Genomic DNA, 9,954 nt, shown 5'->3' on the forward strand with positions numbered 1-9,954 from the left:
CCTCTGGACTGGTGTAGCACCTCTGGGCTCCGAGTATGTTCAGGCTACCTGGTCCGGGCCAGAGTCCCGGGAGGCTGCGGGTGCGCCAGCCAGGAGAATAGAGGCTTGAATCTCGAGTCCTCAATGCTGAATCTTCAATGTTGAATGCTCGAATCTCAAGTGCTCAATTTCTTGAATCTCGACTGGGGCTGCACCCCCCAGGCCCAAGCACTCTGGGCCCCGGGGTGGGGGTGTGGGGCTACGGACTGCATGAATCTTAAGTCCTAGTCCACCAAGGTTGGTTCTAGTCTGAGTGCGAGGGAGTCTAAATGCTGAATGCAGACTGTTGAATCTAGAATGTTCAATGTTGTGGACCGTCTCTCTCACACACACACTCTCAGATTAAGGTCTTGCCCAATTTAGGTAAAACGCCCACTATGCTAATCTGGGGAAGTAGAGACAGTCTCTTGCTAATTCCTAGGAGTGGTTCAGCTGTAGTACATGACTGAGAATGAGGATTTTACTTGACCTTGTCCTGGGATAAGTATCTCATTCTGTGAGCTTCAGTGCCCTAGCTACAATGTTGGAGGCAATTAGTTAGAATGGCTTAACATTCCAAGCCAGGGTTTGACTAGGATGTTGGAACATTGGTGAAGGTCAGAGAGCAATGTCCGAATTTTCTATTTCTAGCTGTTAAGAAATGATATCTTGGTGGGCCCCTAGAACACAAGTACGAGGACATATCTGGGCTACCTCTGAGTTTGGGGTGCCAGGCAACAATGCGGAGGCAGGAGACTGACTTTCCTTGAAGTTTACGCCTCAAATACCGCCGTCATGCAAAGTGTGCGAGGCACTAGGCAAGCACTCTGCCACTGAGCTAGACCCCTAGCCCTTATAGTCTCTTCAAATCATAATATTTAAGATAGATCTTTGCTAACTTTCCCAGACTGGACCCGAGCTTACTCTGCAGCCCAGGCAGGCTTTGAAATTGAGATCCTCAGAGGCAGGCGGATTTCTGAGTTCGAGGCCAGCCTGGTCTACAGAGTGAGTTCCAGGACAGGGCTACACAGAGAAACCCTGTCTCAAAAAACAAAAAACAAAGAACAAAAAAAAAAAAAAAGAAAGAAAGAAAAAAAAAGAAAGGAAAAGAAATTGAGATCCTCCTGCCTCAGCTTCCTGGGTACTCAGTTTACAAACATGAGCGCTCATGCTCAGCTCCAGTTCCTGAATCAATAAATTCTTTTTTTTTTCTGTGAAGGATATAGCTATTTTTATGTGTTATTTACATAGGAAAGTATTGCCAGTTTGGGTTTAGACAAGAATCTTCCTTTTTCCTTCCCCTCTCCTTTCCTCTGTCTTTCTGTCTTTCTGTCTTTCTGTCTGTCTGTCTGTCTGTCTGTCTGTCTGTCTTCCTTGGGTAGTAGTGAGACAGGGTCTAATATAGTTCGGGTTTATCTCAGCTCCCTGTGTAGAGGACAGCATTAACCTCCTGACCGCCCTGCCCCTACCTTTCAAGTGCTGGGATTACAAGTATGTGCCACCACATCTGGGCTGGACATGCAAACTTTCTAAGTTAGATATACATCTAATTTTTATGTAACAAGAGAAGGAGAATTAAGACGGCCCAGGGAGCTGGGGTGGGGCGCAGAGGTGGCTTTGCTGCTGCTGCTGCTGCTGCCAGGAGCCAGCTGGGAGTGTAACAGGCTTTGGAAAAAGCAGGGCTCCCAGCTGAGAGCACTTACAGGCAGCTGTCAAGGCGCTCCTAATGTGCTTCGTGCTCCTGTGTGGGGTGTCAGATCAAAAGACTTGGCTGAAATGTCGAAAGTAAATCGTCTGGAAAACAGGGTCGTTGAACCAGTTTACTTGGTGAATCCCACCTTTGTGTGGTAAAACAAACCGAAGTTGAATATGTCCTAAGCAGAAACTGAAGGAATGAAGGATGCAGGAGACTGACTACCTAGCTTCCTTTTTTTTTTTCTTGAGAAGCAATGTATTTTTTTTCCCCTCTTCTGAAATACCTCTTTGGTAGTCACTCTTTCCATTAAGGCTATTTTAATATACTTAGCCATTCAGTTCATATAGTGTGTAGGGAGCATTAAAAGACAAATGTTTTTGTCTAAATAGGACAACTATTTTTACTCCAGTTTTTCTGCTTAAGAACTCAGATAGGCCAGCCTGGTCTACAGAGTGAGTTCCAGGACAGCCAGGGCTACACAGAGAAACCCTGTCTCGAAAGACAAAAAAAAAAAAAAAAAAAAAAAAAAAAAAAAAAGAAAGAAAGAAAGAAAGAAATAGAATTCCCAGGACTACTGAGGCAGAAGGAGGAGGGGAAAGAGGAGAACAAGAAAATAGCGAGGGACTGGGAACTGCCCAGCCAGAACTAGTCAGGAGAAAGCCACTGGCCCAAAGCGTTCTGACTAAAGAGCTAGGATGTGTGAAATGAACAAGAGCTCACTTGTGTTTCCTTCAGGAAGTGTAGCTTACTTCTGAGAACAGATGTGGCCTGTCTGTGCTGCTGTGTAGCACAAATAAACAAATCTACCACTGTGGTGATTATATTTAAACCAATCACATAGCAACTTAAAACACCCCCCAAACCTTCACATCTCCGTCTTGTAGCATGTGCCTAGTTTGTAGGGATATGGAAAGACGTCCGCAGCTGAGCCTGCTTTTTGGACCACAAACAGCAACAGGATGCTGGGTAATCTACAGAGGCCGCAGCTGCAAGTCAGAAGCAATCAGGGTAACTCGTGACTTTGGAGGTTTGGGGCCTGACATGGTGTCCTAGCACCTGGGTGGCAGAGGCTGGAAACTGTCACAAGATCCACACCAGCCTGGGCTACAGTGAGTTCTAGGCCAGATGGGGTCGCAATGTGAGACACTGTATTAAAATAATACACAAAACCAACACAGCAACCATAACGGCATATGCAAGGATTTGAACTGCTGAGAATAGCAGAGAAGGAAGAGAGCTACTAGGAGAGGGCATTGTGGGGATAACATGGTTAAGGGAGAGTGATGTGTAAATGTATGCACAGAGGGACAGACAGACAGACAGGTGATAGACAGATAGATAGATACATGATAGATGAATAGATGATAGACAGATAGATAATAGACAGATAGATGGTAGACAGATGATAGACAGATGATAGATGACAGTAGATAGATGGATACATGACAGATGGATGATAGACATATAGATGATAGACAAATAGATGGTAGACAGATGATAGACAGATGACAGTAGATAGATGGATATATGATAGACAGATGGTAGACAAATAGACAGATAGATGATAGACAGATGATACAGATAGACAGATAGATGATAGATGATAGATGATAGATGATAGTAGATAGATGGATAGATAATAAACAGATGATAGATAAGACAGATAGATGGTAGATAGCTAAATAGGTAGATAGATGATAGATAGATGATATAGCAACTATCATAATGAAACCCATTATTTTTGTATGCTAAGATATTAATAAATAATGAAAAATTAAAAAAACATGGATTTTTTTAAACAAAGACTTAATAAAAACAAAGATTTAATCAAAATTTATTGAAGATGACTGGTAGAATTCTGACGAGTCTGGAATGAAATGGAGATGCCTTGTCTGAGTCCATAGCAAAGGGTGACAACCAATTGTTCTCATTGGCCAGCATTGTGCACCTAAACACAGCCCTCGGCCCATGATGCTTCAGGTTGAAAAGCTTCTCTCTTTCCATGGTGGCCTGCTTCCTGGATTCTCCCTCTCCCTCATTCTGAGAAAACCCCCTGTGTCACCTGTGAGCCGTCTGCCTCCGCTTCCCAGCCCGGTCCGGTACAGCATCCATGCACGCCTTGGCAGAGCTGGACGGGTGATTGCTGCACCTGCCCTGGGTCACCCTGAAGGCCGCTGTGCTCCTTCTCCTGCTGAATGCCCTCCTCTCTACTCAGCTGACTGTTAATAGACTGCAGCAGGTATAAGTTGAAGACAGGCATGGGTCTTGCAAATAGCTCTACTATCTGATGTTAAATATAATGAAAGGAAACGGGTGTGACTTCATTGACATAGTTAGTTTACTCTTGCTCTTGTCCCCTGCAGTACCGGAAGGATTACTTTCTTAGAGTTACTAAAGCAATAAATACCTTAGGAGAACAGTTAAGAAGCATGGGGAATTCTCTGGAGTGTTAACAGAGGTATTCTGGGCCTTGTCTACCCTGCAAATGCAGGAAAAGCATCAGAATGGCAGGATTCAACTTGAAACCTTTGAAGTTCCAAAAGGCACCTTGATGCTCTTAATAAAGGCAGCCTGTGGTGTGGGCCTAGAACTCTATTTGGTGTTTGCTAAGCATATGAGCTGTGGTAGGCGGCCTACCATTGCCAGTGCTCGGTTCTCTGCTTCCCACCGTGAATCTCCCCTCTACTCTAGTACATTCCATAACTTAAATACTAAGCCACGACTGGTGTCGGAGTTTGGACGTGGGCAGGTGTGCCAAGTGGTTAATGGGATTTACTCAAAGAGAAGCCACTTATTCGAGGCTGAGGCACCACCTTGGAGGCAGTTCACTGTTTCCCAGGGAGACAGCCCCAAACACTGACTACAGCACTCAATTGTCACATTATCCAGTTCTGTCTCTAGTGCAACCCTGTAGATGCATGCTGCAGTTCAGGGGGAGACAGAGCCTGGAATTCAAACAGCAATAACAACAACAACAACAAAAACAAAAACAACAAACCTGACAGCATGGCCTGAGAGAGCACTTGGTGTTTATTAAGCTATAGACAACTTTGCATCTGAGAGGCTGCACCACATGTAGAAGGTGATGATCCCCGCGTGGTCAAAGATTACCATCCTGCTTTGTCACTCTGAGGGTCCACAGAACTGGACAGGCTGAGGAAGCATGCAAGGGGGACGACAGTCTAGCGCCAATTGTTCGATGTTAGTGCACTGTGGGACTGGTCTCCTCTGCAGATACTCCTGCTCAGTGGGCCATAGCAGAACACAGTGTAAGTAGGGTTATTATTGGTGAATCTTCAAGACATGCTGATTAGCTTCTATGAATACTAGAGCCGCCCGGAGATGAGTTACTAACACTGCCACAAATGTTGGCTCTCAGGTGCGGAAGTTTGTGTTAACTCGGCTAAAACGTAGTATCATGAGGTCCCCAGTAGGTCCAACGAATCATTCCCCCACCCCCAGAGATGGGTCTCATGTAGTTCAGGCTGGCCAAGGATGGTCTTGAACATCTCCTCCTATAGACCCCTCTTTGCAGAGTACTGGAATTAAAGGTTTGTCACTCCACATCTGGCTTACACGTGCTGAGGATGGAACCCGGGCTTCCCGAGTAACGGGAGGCAGTGTACACGCTGAGCTGCACCCCAGCCCCATTGTGTTACTATCCTTTAAGCAGCAGAATTAATTTCTCCTTCCTGTGTGCACAGTCATTTCTTCTGTAATTGGAACAGCCAGTGTGTTTAGCTGAAATTGATTTAACTGAAAGTTGTAAGGAAATCCAGTGTGAGTCTTATTCAAGAAAAGACGATGTGGGTTGGAGGGAGATGGCTAGGCAGTTAGGACCACATGCTGCTCTTACAAACGACCTGTGTTTGATTCCCAGCATCTGTGTCAGGCAGCTCACAGCCACCTGTACGTCCAGCTCCAGAGGGATTTGACATCACTGGCCTCTACAAGCATCTGCCCACTTGGGCATGAACATATATAATATATAATATATATATATATAAATATATATATGTGTATATATATAATATATATGTGTGTGTATGTATACATACACATATACATATATATTTTTTAAATTAAATTTATCTTTAAAAAGAAGAAGAAACAGGTATATGAGCTAAAAAAAAAAAAAAAAAAACCTAATCAGCTGGTGAGATAGCTCAGCTGAGTTAGCTCAGCTGGTAAAAGCCCTTAACACTAAGCCCAGCAAGAGGAAAAAAACCAAACCGTCAAGTTATCCTCCTCTGGCCAGCACACACACACAATGGGATTCTGCATAATCACATTCTGAGAACATAAAGTGTAATTAAAATGCTTACTTTTAGTCATCAAGAAAGCCGAGGCAGAAATGAAACATTAATATAAAAATGGTAGGTGTAAACATTTGAAATGTAAATAAATAAAATAACCAGTAAAAAGAAAAGAAAAAAAAGGTAGGTGTAACGGCCATATTGCTGACTTGATTTGTCTTCCCAAGTTATTGTATTTGATCACCATTTATATATTTATAGGAACAGGATGTAGTAAGCGGTTCGGTGCATCATGAGAAACAAACCTGGGTTAGTACACAGCATTCTGTCTCCACACAGCAGCAGCGGTGGCCCCAAATCAGGGGCTGTTCATGGCCTGAGAGCAGCTGGGGTCGGGGTGAGCTCTGGCGAGGCATGGGGTGCAGAGTGAATAATAGCAAGGAGGTTGTCGGCTGTGGAAGGCATGGTTTGGTCTTTAACTATGAAAAAATGGGGGAACGTGGGTTATAATCAGACAATTCAGCTTCCGAACTAAGGAAACGGGAAGTGACGAAAGGCAAAGGAAACGTAAACGAGGTCATATCCATCTTCAAACACCGCGTGGTCAACAAGCCTGCAGGAAATAGACTTTGGGAGGCGAAGGGAAATGAAAATACAAGGTGTTATAAGCACTATACTTAAATAGATTTTAAGATATTTAATTAGCAGCTGCTTTAAAACGATAGTGGAGTCCTAGAAAAAAATCAGTAAGGTGCAACATGTAACTCATTAAAATAGTAGAACTCACACCCCAAGGTGCAGACTTAACCTCAGAGGGACATGGGACAAGCAGAAGCGACGCATTTGAGGACACAGGCAGGCTCGGCTGGCACTCCACCTCTGCAGTGCTGGGAGACTGGGGACGGGTCAGCCTCGGGCAGTTCTCAAGGCTCTGTTCCTGTCTTACTGGAATGTGCAAGTGTTTTTGTTTTTTTTTCCTGTGACCTATGCTCCTGAGTAATTCTCCCGATCCATCAAGTGTCTGTTGTTGATTTCCTCGTGTGTTTCTGCGCTCCGCAGAAAAATCAGAGAGATGGGTGTCCAGGAACACCAAAATCGCTTCGCACCTTAATGAATTTGAGTTTTAAAAGGAAGGAACGATGGCAGAGAGTTAGACTCGAGTTTTAAATGCTCCTTGTCCCAGATGCTCAGATCCTGGAAATGGTAAGTATTCACTCAGCCCAGTGGCCAGAGGTTTAATCCACCACCTCCGGGGTAGTGCGAGCCAAGAGGAAGAGCCTGGGGGAGATAACGCTGAGAGGTGGGTGAGGCCCCGGGGTGGTGGGCGGAGTGGGAGTGGGGGTCTCGGGGCACATGTGGAAGCTTGGGAAAGGTCGACGGAGGAAAAGTGTGAAAAGAGTAAGACCGAAAGTGCGGATAAGGTTTGACTTCTCAGACCTTGTCTTGGGTTTGCTTATTGCATCGCTGTCTTTGAGGCTGTGCCTAGAAAGTGCGGGCTTTAAAGAGCAGGGCTTGGGCATTGTCCTAAAGGCTGCCGAGGTGGAAGTGAATGGGGAAGTTCGAGGGTGTAAAAAACGAATCTCTCCTTCGTTGGACTTCCACAAAGAGCCCAGCAGGAGTCTGGAACGTGAGCAAAGTGCCTCTCAAGCGAACGTGGGAGAAAGTGGACGTGACTTTAAGGACTTGCCTCAGTATTTACTGACCCCGCCCTGAGAACCCAAGCTAGACTCAAGCTGAGCTTCTCCCACACATCGCTTTGTTTAATTTCCCCAATTTCAGAAGGTTTTATTAGCCTTTCCATGTTTTATGGAGGAATGAAACTCACACGGTGGTGAGTGATTGGAGTCGATGCTTGGATTAGTTCTGGCAGAGTTCAGGATGTTTTTTTCTCAGACCTTTCTACTAACAGCTGAGACTGGAGGGTATGGGATTGGCTAGGAGGACAAGCTATTAGCTTAGTTTAAATAACAACAATAACAACAAATTATAGGAGGAAATGAAGGTTGGAAGAAATAAAGAAAATGTGACACATTAAATATAAGAAAAACCAGTTTTGTAAGGATAGCAGGAACATAAGATGCCCAAACAAGGAAGTAGTGTAAATGGTATAAACATGTGCTAAGTAAGGATTTGATTATACACTTTGTACTGGTATCTTCAGCTTACATTAAAAAAAAAAATTTAAATCAAAAATAAAATGTTTTTAAATTTTGTCTCAGGAGCCATTTCCACTTTCTTCTTGGGACATTACCTTATTATATTATCAAAAAATATAATGATTTTTTAAAATTTATTTTATTTATTTTATGTGTATGAGTACACTGTAGCTGTACAGATGGCCGTGAGCCATCATGTGTGTGGCTGCTGTTGAACTCAGCACCTTTGCTGGCCCCCCATCGCCTGCCCGGCTCGCTCCGACAGCACCAGAAGAGGCCATCCGATCTCATTATGGGTGGTTGTGAGCCACCATGTGGTTGCTGGGATCTGAACTCAGGACCTTCAGAAAAGCAGTCAGTACTCTTACCCGCTGAGCCATCTCGCCAGCCCTAATGATCTTAAGTTTACATCTTGAACCTTATGGTCTTCCACTGGACTCACGGCTCTATTTTGTCATATCCTGGGGCAACATGAACAGACATGTACTCACTCCAGAGAGGGAACAAATATCAGATCATAAATTAAGTGAAGAAACTTTGAAGGATCATGCGTGAATGTTCTGAATCATGGAAAAAAAAATGAAGTTGTTCCAAAAATTAGGAAACAATTTATCTTGGCTCATGCCCAGTGTTGGGAAAGTGCACAAAGATTTACTAAATCTTTAACTTTAGTTTGATAAGCTGGTGATGATGATGATGACGACGACGACGACGACGACGAAGGTGGTGGTGGTGGTAGCCCACGCCTTTGATGCTAGCACTCTAGAGACAGAGGCAGGTGGATCTGTCTCGGGGTGTAAAACAAACACACAAACAAAAAGGGGGTGGCAAATATTCACAATTCAAAGATAAAAATCGACATTGTGACTTATGTTTCTTCCTGCTACAGCATACCATGTATAAGGAAGATAAATTGGAAGCCACCAGAAAGGCGTTGTCTTTATGTGTGACCTAGCCACACAGGCACAAGAACTTGAGTTAGAAATGAAGTCTACATAATAGGATTTTTTTTCACATATTATTCAACATAGTTCATTCAATCTTTCACTGTGATTTACAAAATATATATTGGGTATGAGCATGACAAGAGAAAACTGAGGAGTGTTTTGTCAGTACTGGTTAATTTCTGAGATTTAATTTTATGTGTATATGTGTGTGTATGTGTGTGTGTGTGTGTGTGTATGTGTATATGTGTGTGTATGTGTGTGTATGTGTGTGAGTGTGTGTGTGTATGTGTGTGTGTATGTGTATGTATGTGTGTATGTGAGTATGTGTGTGTGTGTGTGTGTGTGTATGTGTGTGTGTGTATGTGTGTATGTGTATATGTGTGTATGTGTGTGTATGTGTGTGTGTGTATGTGTATGTATGTGTGTATGTGAGTATGTGTGTGTGTGTGTGTGTGTGTGTGTGTGTAGGTGACTGAAGAAACCAGAAGATATCTGATGGCTTGGGACTAGAGTTACAGGCAGTTGGGAGCTGGGATGCCAACACATTTCCTCCACAAGAGCATCAAGTGTTCTTGACACTGAGCCTTCTTTCTGTTAGGTTTCAGACCCTGGGACAAATGGCAGAGGTGTCTAAGGCCTGCATCCCTCTGTCTCTACCTGTCCTAAGGTATACATGTCCTCCTGGCTAGCATGCCTCACCCACTACCTTGAACTCTCTAGCCCAGGGGGGCGGGCTGTTCTTCCCTATATAATCCAACCATTTTGGTTGTCCACACTTTTCGTACCTTTGGGACTCCTGGCTGCTGCACCTGGTTCCCCTCCTCCTTTCTTCCCCTCCTCCTTTCTTCCCCTCCTCCTTTCTTCCCCTCCTCCTTTCTTCC

The 9,954-nt window shown here is 44.2% G+C and overlaps 1 long non-coding RNA gene across 1 annotated transcript; it reads right to left on the reverse strand.

Moving 5' to 3' along the window:
- Positions 1-4,726: 4,726 nt before the first annotated feature.
- LOC116098406 lies at positions 4,727-6,455 on the reverse strand. The gene is made up of 2 exons (XR_004121832.1): positions 6,276-6,455; positions 4,727-4,954 (listed from the first exon to the last, which is right to left on the reverse strand). It is a non-coding gene; the product is annotated as an uncharacterized LOC116098406 (long non-coding RNA).
- Positions 6,456-9,954: the final 3,499 nt, after the last annotated feature.

This window comes from Mastomys coucha, unplaced genomic scaffold (genome assembly GCF_008632895.1).
Source record: "Mastomys coucha isolate ucsf_1 unplaced genomic scaffold, UCSF_Mcou_1 pScaffold20, whole genome shotgun sequence".
Lineage (NCBI taxonomy): Eukaryota > Metazoa > Chordata > Mammalia > Rodentia > Muridae > Mastomys > Mastomys coucha.